Source organism: Chrysemys picta, chromosome 5 (assembly GCF_011386835.1).
Source record: "Chrysemys picta bellii isolate R12L10 chromosome 5, ASM1138683v2, whole genome shotgun sequence".
Taxonomy (NCBI): domain Eukaryota; kingdom Metazoa; phylum Chordata; order Testudines; family Emydidae; genus Chrysemys; species Chrysemys picta.
The window spans coordinates 28,448,383-28,458,667 of record NC_088795.1 but is presented as its reverse complement, the minus strand read 5'-3'; the positions used below and the strand labels follow the sequence as shown (position 1 = coordinate 28,458,667).

The following is a 10,285-nucleotide window of genomic DNA, read 5'->3' as shown; positions in this document are numbered from 1 at the left end:
TACATCTGTCTCCAGATAGAGCCCACATCCCTTCAACTTTGGCTAAGGTCTCACCTAAGAAAGGGAAGGCTCTGAAAAAGAGCTTAGTCTCCAATCACAAGGAGCTAGCTCCCAAGAAGACCCAATCTCCTGCTAGGTCTATAGTGTCTGAGACCTCAACCTCTTCACTCAATACCAAAGAGGTGACACTCTTCCTCCAGTACCAACAGAGCAGGGAGATCGCCGAGCACTTCGGAGAAACACTGAGCCAGCAGAGCAACAGTATTTTGCGCATCCAGATGGACACAGTCTACTTAAGACTTACCAACAAAATTGAAGCACACACCTTTGGCATTGGTGCCTACATGCCCCAAACCAGTGGTACCACTGAAGTCAATTGCTGCGTCAATACTATCTTGCTTGGTGTACCACAGGAATTCCATTATTCAAGGGACTTGTCAGTGTTAAATCAGCCAGAGTCCCCACTGCTTATGGGTACCAAACACCCTCAGTACTAAGACAACAGTCTCCAGACTACTATTGCTTTCTGGTACGACAGGATTCTCTCCCCTTTTCTACTGGTGCTGCCTCATTGGAGGACACTGAGAAGGTGGATGAAGGAGACAGTCAGTCTCCTCATCAGTGTGGGGTCCCCCTTCACATCATTACACAAACCCATACTTTGATAGAGACCTCACCCACATAATGGTTGGTGGGGTCAGTCCTGGGTACCACTCCATCTTCCATATGGGTGTCTCCAATGGCCATCCTGGGGTCATTAGGTGGCGTTATCTGCAGCAATTGTGCTAGATCTCCAGCTTAACTGCACAAGGAAACTAGGATCACACAGTCTCCTCCACCAAACCCCCAACTCAAGGAGACCTTTGAGGAACTGGAGGATAGGGCAGACAAAGAGGCTACCCCCTCTAACCTCTATTTCATTTTTGCCTCCCACTAGGCAGTCATGCCTCCACCACTATCGGTGGTCGACTATTTTTGTCAATTCCAGGACCTTATGAAGAAGGTGGCAGACGTCCTCCAGATACCTCTTGAGGAGGTTAAAGGCTCATTACAAACTCCTTGCAGTTGGTGACACCCACCAGGGTTACGCTAACCATTAATCAAGTGCTCCTGGATCCAGCAAAGACACTTAGGCCAACTCCTGCCATTGCATGACCAACTTTTTATAAACAAGTGAATTAAAAATATTATGTTCCAGTCCATGAACTCAGATTTTTTTGTTTTCCCAGAGTTAATTTTTAACTTTGTGGCTATGATGCATGGTAATTAGCATTAATCAACTCGATATAATGTATTATTTGCTGAAGGTGTTGACTGGCTTTTTGTATTAACGTTTAAAAAAGCTGTCAGTAAATCTTGAAAATAAAGTGTGTAGGTGATTGATTCCTACGTTGTCTTGTTTTATGGTCTTGCAAGGCATGAGGAAAAAAATCCTAAATCCAGCTGTGTAAATGAGTACTGCAGATCATGATTTTCTGTTCAAAATTGTTTTAATTGGCAACACTGGCATGGGGAAAACCTGCTTAGTCTGACAATTTGCTTTCACTTTTCCCACCAGGTCAAGGAGACGCTATCAGGGTTCACTTTATGATTAAGACTGTGAAGATAAATGGTGGAAAAGTGAAGCTGCAGATCTAGGACACAGCAGGATAGGAGAGATTCTGGTCCATTACGCAGAGTTACTGTCTCTGAACTAATGCATTAATATTGCCCTATAACATAACCTGTGAAGAATCCTTCCAATGCCTTCCTGAATGGCTGAAAGAAATAGAACAGAATGCCAGCAATAAAATCATAACTGCTAGTGGGTAAATGGTTGATTTAGCTGAAAAAAGAAAAGTCTCCCCACAAAGAACTGAAGGATTTCCAGAGGCCCAAAACATATAGTATCTGATTACCTAATTTTTTTAGCAGAGGTTATGTGGAAAAACTCTGTGTACTTAGCATGTCATTTGATCAGCAAGGCAAGTCAGAACACACTTGTAAACAATGTGGCGTCCCCGGTACTAGGACCGGGGGAAAGTATCCGCTGTTTGACTTGCTGTAACTTTGAATTAAGAGCTGTCCTGAGATCCACCCAAAATGAGCCAAGAGGCTTATTGCTGAGATTTCTTAGTTGGAGATAATTTCTGCCACTTGGACCCATCTGACTCTCACCTAAGTCTGGTGCCCAATCTTAAAGCAGGCGGGCCGCTCTGCCTACAGGAGAATATAATATGGTTTAATCTTATTTGCAGTCTCTGGAGTTGGTGAGGGGAAAAAGTTTGCACAAGGCTCTTGATAAAATCCAGAGCATGGGCTGCTGCGTCACTTTCTGTCGCTGACCAGAACAGCGTCCCTTCATGTTGAAGAATGCATGATCTCTTGTGCAGCACATGTTTCATCCTTTTTTTTTTTAAGATGAACTTTAATCTTTGGATTATACTGGCATTCTTCCAGGCAGGCAGCCAAATGAATGCTTTGAATGTGTGTATGACGTGTGCCCATAGCATCCCAATTCAGGACTCAATTGTAAGTTTTGAAATAGTGTGTTATATCTCTCATCTGCAGGCACTTTCGTGAAGTTGGAATTTAAAAACGAAATATATCAACATTTCCAAGCAAACAACAATTTGGAAAAAGATATGGATACCGGCTCTATCATTCTTTTTGGTGCTAGCAGTTCACCTGAATATTTCAGAGACAAAACATAGTTTGATTACATTACTGTCCTCTGAATGTGTAACTTTGAGTAATTAATGAAAGTACACTAACAAGCACTATCCATAAAATATTGCCTATTTTTCTCAGCCACATAAAATAGTTAGGGACTTTGCTGCTTTGATGTCAGGTGTGGAGTGAAGAGACTTTTTTTTTCCCCCCCACCCCTTGAGTCAAAAAAGCTCTGTAAGCAATAATTTCCTAATTTAATGAACTAGTTTTGAGCGTACTTATTGATGGAGTGTAACCGGGTGCACTCACCCCACACTGGATGGGGAAAGGTTAACTCCTCGTTGTGGGCTGAAGAAGCCACACCCCTACAGGACACGTTGCAAGTGTAGCACTAGTATAAAAGGGAGCAGCCCAACTCAGTCCAAGTTGACCGCCAAAGAGGAAGGATGCACCTCACAGGCCCAGCCTGGGAGCAGCTGGAACACCTGACTGTGGAAGCCAGAGGTGCTGAGACCCAGACAGACGCTCAGGTACCTACAGACACCCAAAAGGGATCAGAGTCACCGGGAACCGCGCACGCCCAGAGACCCAGACGACACCCCAACTATTGCTCCGAGAGACATGGTAGGAAGTGGTCTTGGGGGGAGCTAGCTATGGTCCTGTGGGTAGTGGACGTGTTTCAGTTGGAGCCCTGCTGACTCAGTGACAGGGTGTTAAAGCTCTGGGCTGGGACTTGGTGGAGCAGAATGTGCTTGGGTACCCTACTGCAGCTGCCATCCCCCACCCAAGGTGACAGTCCATTGGCTCTGGCCGCAAGTCCTCACCGCTCTGCAGATAAGGGCAATCCCGTTGGCTCTGGCTGCAAGACCTTACTGCTCTGCGGATAGGGGCAACTCTGCTGACTCGAAGTGGCACGGCAGTCCTGTTGCCTCTGGCTGTTGGGCCACACAGCCCCGAGAGGCTGGACAGTCCTGTTGCCTCTGGCTGTTGGGCCACACAGCCCCGAGAGGCTGGACAGTCCTGTTGCCTCTGGCTGTTGGGCCACACAGCCCTGAGGGACAGGGCATCTGTATCGATTCTGACCACTAGGCCATATCGTCCCGGAGGTGAAGGCAATTATATAGACTCTAGCCATTTGGCCTCGCTGCCCTGAGGTAGAGGATGGCTCGGAGGACAGGGTATACTCACTCCTCACTGGATGGGGTTCCCCCACCCTGTTACATGAAGTTAAAAGCAAATCAGATCTGACCAAAATATTGTGCTTGCATTGATCATGTATCAGGGTTCAAAGCGAGAGCATAGTTTTAGATGGCAGGCCAATGTATTTGAGAAACAAGGTGTAGTTAGAGTTCTTGCTGGAGAAGCTAGCATACAAATGTGTGTGAAAATGGCAACAAGTGTTACGAATCTTTTTTGTCTGTTTATGCAATGATCACCCCAACCTAATTCCCTGTTGGTGGATGCCATAAAGGAGCAGGGTAGACAACATTACTCCAGGCCTGCTCCTTATGACAAGGTTAGATCTTTTAGGAGAGAAGGCCTACTCATCTGTGACCCTCCCAATTTCAGATTGTAAACTATCACATGATCATGGTCAAGTATGACTACATGATTTACAAGTTTGCATCCTTTATTGAACATCTTTTACAGGAGCATAAATAACACTTCCCAGACATTAAGGAGAGTAATGTGTCCCTAACCAGTCAAGCCTCCAACCATCCCTCATCTCCTCTCCCAGGATGCAAGTGGTGTGCTTCACCTCAACCTAGGCGTCCTACATTTCTAAACATGGCTCCTGGATCATTCACAGAATTAGAATCCACCTACTCGACAGGAGCACAGGTAATATTAGACAGTAAAAAAGAGTCAATTTGAATTACTTACCTTCAGAAATTGTGAAGAGGTTCAACCACTGGTGTCACTGGCAGCACCTTGTGCCTGAATCTTTTCTGCTGTCAGCCATCTTGGATTAACTGCTGGATTTAAAAAAGGGGTGTATTAATTTAGCTCCATTAAGGCTCATCTTCCTGTGATATCAGCTTTTCATTCCCTACTGGGGGGGAGGGGTTCTGTTTTGCACACCCTGTGCCCTCAAGATTTATTAAGGATCTGTGGAATCTTATCTTGGGGATAAAGGATTCTGCTGCAATTTGGCATTTCAACCTGGTATTTAGATGCCTTATGGCACCTCCATTTGAACCTATGGCAACCTGCTCTTTCACTGATCTATTAAGGCATCCTTTCTAATAGCTATCACAATTAGAAATTGGAGCATTGATGGCAGACCTATTTACAATGTTTTTCAAGGACAAGATCTCCCGATGCCCGTGAACCCAAGTTTTTTACCTAAGGTGCTATCAGATTTGCATCTTAACTAGTCTATTCATCTACTGGTATTGACCTTCTATGTGGATAGGAACAAGCAATTTCAAAAATCACCTAGACTCTCTCTATCACAGAAAGATTAAGACACAGAGATTGTTGAGATGGATCGCTGGGTGTATTACTGCTTGCTATAATGCAGCTGGTGCTTTGCCTCCCCAAAGGATTATAGCACTCTTCCAGTTCACAAGCAACTTCTATGGTGTTTCTCAAAAACATTGTAGAGTCTGAGATATGCAGGGCAGATGCATGGCCTTCAGTGCAGTGTTTCCTTTGAAGTTTGCAGTGTATGGGGGGGGGGTGTGCTTTTGGAGCTGTGATTTGTTCCTGGATTCTCAGGTGACAGTGGTTACCAAAAGCACTGTCTTTCCCTCACCCCTTTTAGAACCTAGCAGATGACTGCAATCTTTCTTCAGATCTGACCTTGCCAAAGAGGGTGGGGGCATGTAAGAGACACCTTTAAATTTAATTACTGAAGTGGACTCTATGATGCAGGAGTAGGTTTTTTTTTTTTTTTTTTTTTTTTAAGAGACCATTTGGAAATTAGTTTGTGTAGAATCCAGCTGCATGGAGCATACTACCCCAGGCCTTCAACACCTGTTTCCTTGTTAAGTGCAATGCATACTTTCATAGCCTTGAAGGCTAGAAGGACCCTTAGACAGGGCCGGCTCCAGGGTTTTTTCTGCCCCATGCAGCTACCCCACCCCCTCCCCTCGCCAAACAAACAAACAAGCCGCGATCACAACCTGCGGCACTTCGGCAGGAGGTCCTTCGCCCCGAGCGGGAGTGAGGGACCCACTGCCAAATTGCCGCCGAAGAGCCGGATGTGCCGCCCCTCTCTGGTGTGGCCGCCCCAAGCACCTGCTTGGTAAGCTGGTGTCTGGAGCCGGTCCTGCCCTTAGATAACCTATTCTGACTTGCTGTATATCACAGGCCATTACATGTCATCCAGATACCCCCTCTGTTAAACCCAATGACTGATTTGATTAAAGCATTTCAGTCCTTAGGAGACTATGAACCTCTGTTTGCCATAGGCAGAGAACAGGGAGACCAAGGTGCCACAGGCCATTGCAATGACTGGGAATTGATTAGGTAAAATATGCCCAGGTAATCCTAGGCAATTCATGCCTTACACTGCAGAGGATGATGAAGAAAAACCAAGGTCCCTGCCAGTGTGATCTAAGGAAAAATTCCTTCCTAATCCCAAATCTGGCCATCAGTTTGACCCGGAGTATGTGAGCAAGTCAGGCATCTTAGGCCTGGTCTACACTGGAGATCGATCTAAGTTACACAACTTCACCTACATGAATAATGTAGGTGAAGTTGATTGTACTTAGACCTACTCACCGCAGTGTCTTCACTACAGTGAGTCGACTGCTGCCACTCCCCCGTCGATTCTGGCTATGCCTCTCACCAGGGCCAGTGCAAGGAAGTTTCGCGCCCTAGGCGAAACTTCCACCTTGCGTGCCCCCGCCCCCGCAGCAGCTCCGCGCTCCCCCCCCCTACCCTGAGGCACCCCCCCCGTGGCAGCTCCCCCCCCCAAGGGAGCCGTGTGGGAGCTCCCCACCCCAGCTCACCTCTGCTCTGCCTCCTCCCCGAGCACGCGGCCCCCCTCTAATTCTCCTCCCAGGCTTGTGGCGCCAAACAGCTGATTGGAGCTGCAAGCCTGGGAGGTGGGAGAAGTGGAGCGGTGACCGCGTGCTCGGGGACGAATGCTGTCTTAACTTCATCTTCTATCTATTGGATCTCGTTATGCCTTTGCCAGCAAGATTGAAAAGCCCTTCTATTCAGATCAGTAATGTTGATCTATTAAGGCCTATATGGTTTGGGTTCTGGTTACCTAAGAATCTAAACAGCCATGTCAGTTGAGATCACTTAGGGCACTTGAGCCTAGTGATCTAAATGTTCTCAGTGTAGAACTCTCTACTCTTTGGTTTTCTTCCCCCCACTGGTCACGCAGAAACAGAAGTCCATCTGTAGGGCATAATGGAGGACTCATCACTTTTCTCAGGGAAGTAGACTGTTTTTGTTTATCTCCACAGAGGATGTGTTGGGTTCATTTTATGACCTCAAAATGGATATTTTATTTTTAGTGAGTGGCGAAAGCGATGACACTGCTTTTAGTCTACTTCCGCTTACCTTTTCTTTTCTCTACTCAGCTTCTTTATTTGCTTTGTGTGACTGAGCACCAGGAGGCTGCACTTACTTGCATTACACACACAGAGGTGATCTAGAGTCTCCTTGCAGAGGCTCTAAGCAGTGATGATGGTGGGCTCGGGCAGCTGGCACTAGATATCCAATGGGAAGGGAAAAGCAACTGTATGGGAGTAAAGGAGAATGAATCATGTATGGAAGTGGGTGATTTATATTTTCTTGGATCCTCTTCCTGGGTGAGAGAGGACAGCTGAATTTTAAAGGCTTGACTTAAACAGGTGAAGGGATGAATTTCAGGCCAGTTCTGATTTTTAATCTCAGAAGAGCAATTAACTTCCACCATTTAATTGCTCCTGGGGAGCCATTTATTCAGCTTCCTTCCGTTGGAATAAGTATTTCTTGCAGGAAATCATGATCTTTTTGTGTTCACATATTTATAAGGAGCCCAGATAATATTGCACTTGCTGTGAACATAATGACCCATGATTTTCTTGAATTGCAATACTAAGTAGTTGTCTTTTCTCTGGTTAGTAAATGGACACTTTTAAATATTAAAGTACGTAAATGTTCTTCACAGCTCTAGGTGCTATAACCTTACATACTTTATGTGGAGGACTAGTTCTGAAACTAAGGGATCTGGTTTTAGGGTTAAACCTGAAAACCCTGATTTCTATCCTTTCCCTAAGACCTACATTTAAAAATTCAAGTTAAATTAAACCTGAATGAAAAATGTTGAAACATTTCCCCATTGTGGCCAAATCTGGTTTCTTTAGCTTGGCTTGTTTACTGGTGACATTGCACCACTGTTCATCCGGACGGTCAGTAATTCACATTTTCAGTGCTGGTTATGATTCAGATAGTAAATAGTGGGGAATTTCTGAAGTCCTTTGAGAAGACATTATAACTAATGCTTAACGTTATTAAAGCCTCTTCCAGAAACACCTGTATGTCCTTATAGCAGTGGTCCCCAACCTTTTTCGTCTGGCGCCACGGAGGACCGTGGCAGCGGACGAGCATCCGCCGAAATGCCACTGACAAGTGGCAACGTCAATAGGCGTCGCCGCCGACAAGCAGCATCATCCAGAGGCATCACCACTGAAAATCGGCGGCATTTCGGCGGCGACACCTCTGGATGATGCTGTTTCTCAGTGGCATTTTGGCGGATATTCATCCACCAGCCAGTACGCAGGCGCACTTAGACGCCATGGCACCCGCGGGCACCGCATTGGGGACCCCTGCCTTATAGGCTTGGAGTAAACTAACTATTTGTTGATGAAAGTAATTGATATGCCTTCTTTTCAATATTTTCATTCCCTGTTTTTCTTTTCACTTTTCATTCCACATGGGGCTTAGTTGACAATTTATTGGAGATGGGAGGAGGGAGAGTGGTCTTAGGAAGAATAGACGGGAAAGCAATGTTCTATTGAAAGATTTTGGATTTGGTTCTGAAAGAATGGCCTTCTAATTGTCCCTTATTCTGCAAGCCCTCCCTGCATCAAACTCCTAGTAAGCTCAATGTGAGGAGGGCTTGCAAGAGTGGAGCCTTGAATTGCAAATCCTTTAACTCATCCTCCCTTTCAATTTTTTTTTCATAACTCTGCCTTGTTAGGGCTTGTCTACTGCTAATGCAATTATGCAGTTTGAATACCCACCTGATAAGATGAGGTAGCTGATTATGAAATCTTGTTTCAAAAGATTGCACACTTCTGAGTGCTATTGTATGCATGAGATTATGCTACATTTTAAGGTAGTTGCAAAAGGGATTTTAAAGAAACTCATGTAATTTTACAGGCCAGTTCCATCTGTAAAGATGGATGCAGTTATTGGCTCTTTGACAGAAAAACTAGTTTGGTCTGCATGTTTGGTCTATTATAGTGTTACCATACGTCGGGATTTTCCCGGACATGTCCGGCTTTTTGGGCCTCAAATCCCCGTCCGGGGGGAAATCCCAAAAAGCCGAACATGTCCGGGAAAATAGGGACATGCGGGGCCGGGGGTGTGGGACCGAGGCCGGAGGGAGCCACTCGTTTGGGGGGGCCAGACTGGGCCGCGCCTCCTCCCCCCACCCCACCCCACCCCCAGCTTACCTGCTGCCTGCTTCAGGCTTCCCGCGAATCAAATGTTCGCGGGAAGCAGGGGAGGGGGCGGAGTTGGGGTGGGGAATTTGGGGAAGGGGTGGAGTTGGGGCGGGGGCGGGGCCCCATGGAGTGTCCTCTTTTTGGACACTCAAAATATGATAACCCTAGTCTATTATACAAGATGCAATGGGGAGAGAACAGCTCCTATATCATTTAACACTTTCTATACATATCTGTAGTGTTAACTTCTCTCCCCCACGCTAATCTGCTTTGCTAATAATATTGCATCCATCTGGCACTTGCTACTGCAGTAGATATTCTGTAAGTGGTTTTAAAGCAAGGGAATTGCTCAAACAGAGAGATGATGCACAGGGCAGATGCTGCTGATTACAGCTATATAAGTATCATTTGATACCATCAGTTTTACTGAATGTTCTTACCATACCTATATGAAGATAACTAACTAATCTCCAAGGTTTAAACTGCTCTCATGTTTAATTTCCCTCATATTTCTTTCTTTCTTGTTTCAATCCTGCAGCCTTGTTAGTTCATAATAATGTAAAATTATTTATCAAATTTAATTTATGAAAATATTTTATTTACTAATGATACCATCTGTGCAGAATTCTAATTCCTGGGTCTCAACTCTGTTAGAACTCCCCAAGTTCTGAAGGTTTCTAGACCTTAGAAGTTAAAGTAGTAGGGTTATATTAATAGCTAGTGGTGTCCAAATTGGCTTCTCATTGGAGTCCAAATTCTGCCACTCTTATTCACATTGAGTAGTACCTTGCTCTGAAGCTAGTCTAACTCATCTCAGTGGGACTATGTGCATAGTCAATTATTTTAAAATACAGCAACTCCTCACTTAACGTTGTAGTTATGTTCCTGAAAAATGCTACTTTAAGTGAAACGATCTTCAGCGAATCCAATTTCCCCATAAGAATTAATGTAAATGGGGGTGGGGTTTAGGTTCCAGGGCAGCTTCCCCTACTCTGCAAGCACCAGGGGCGGGGGGCTAA

The 10,285-nt window shown here is 45.3% G+C and overlaps 1 pseudogene; it reads left to right on the top strand.

Moving 5' to 3' along the window:
* Positions 1-1,331: 1,331 nt before the first annotated feature.
* On the top strand, positions 1,332-2,250 carry LOC135983574 (ras-related protein Rab-30-like; annotated as a pseudogene).
* The last annotated feature ends 8,035 nt before the right edge of the window (positions 2,251-10,285 follow it).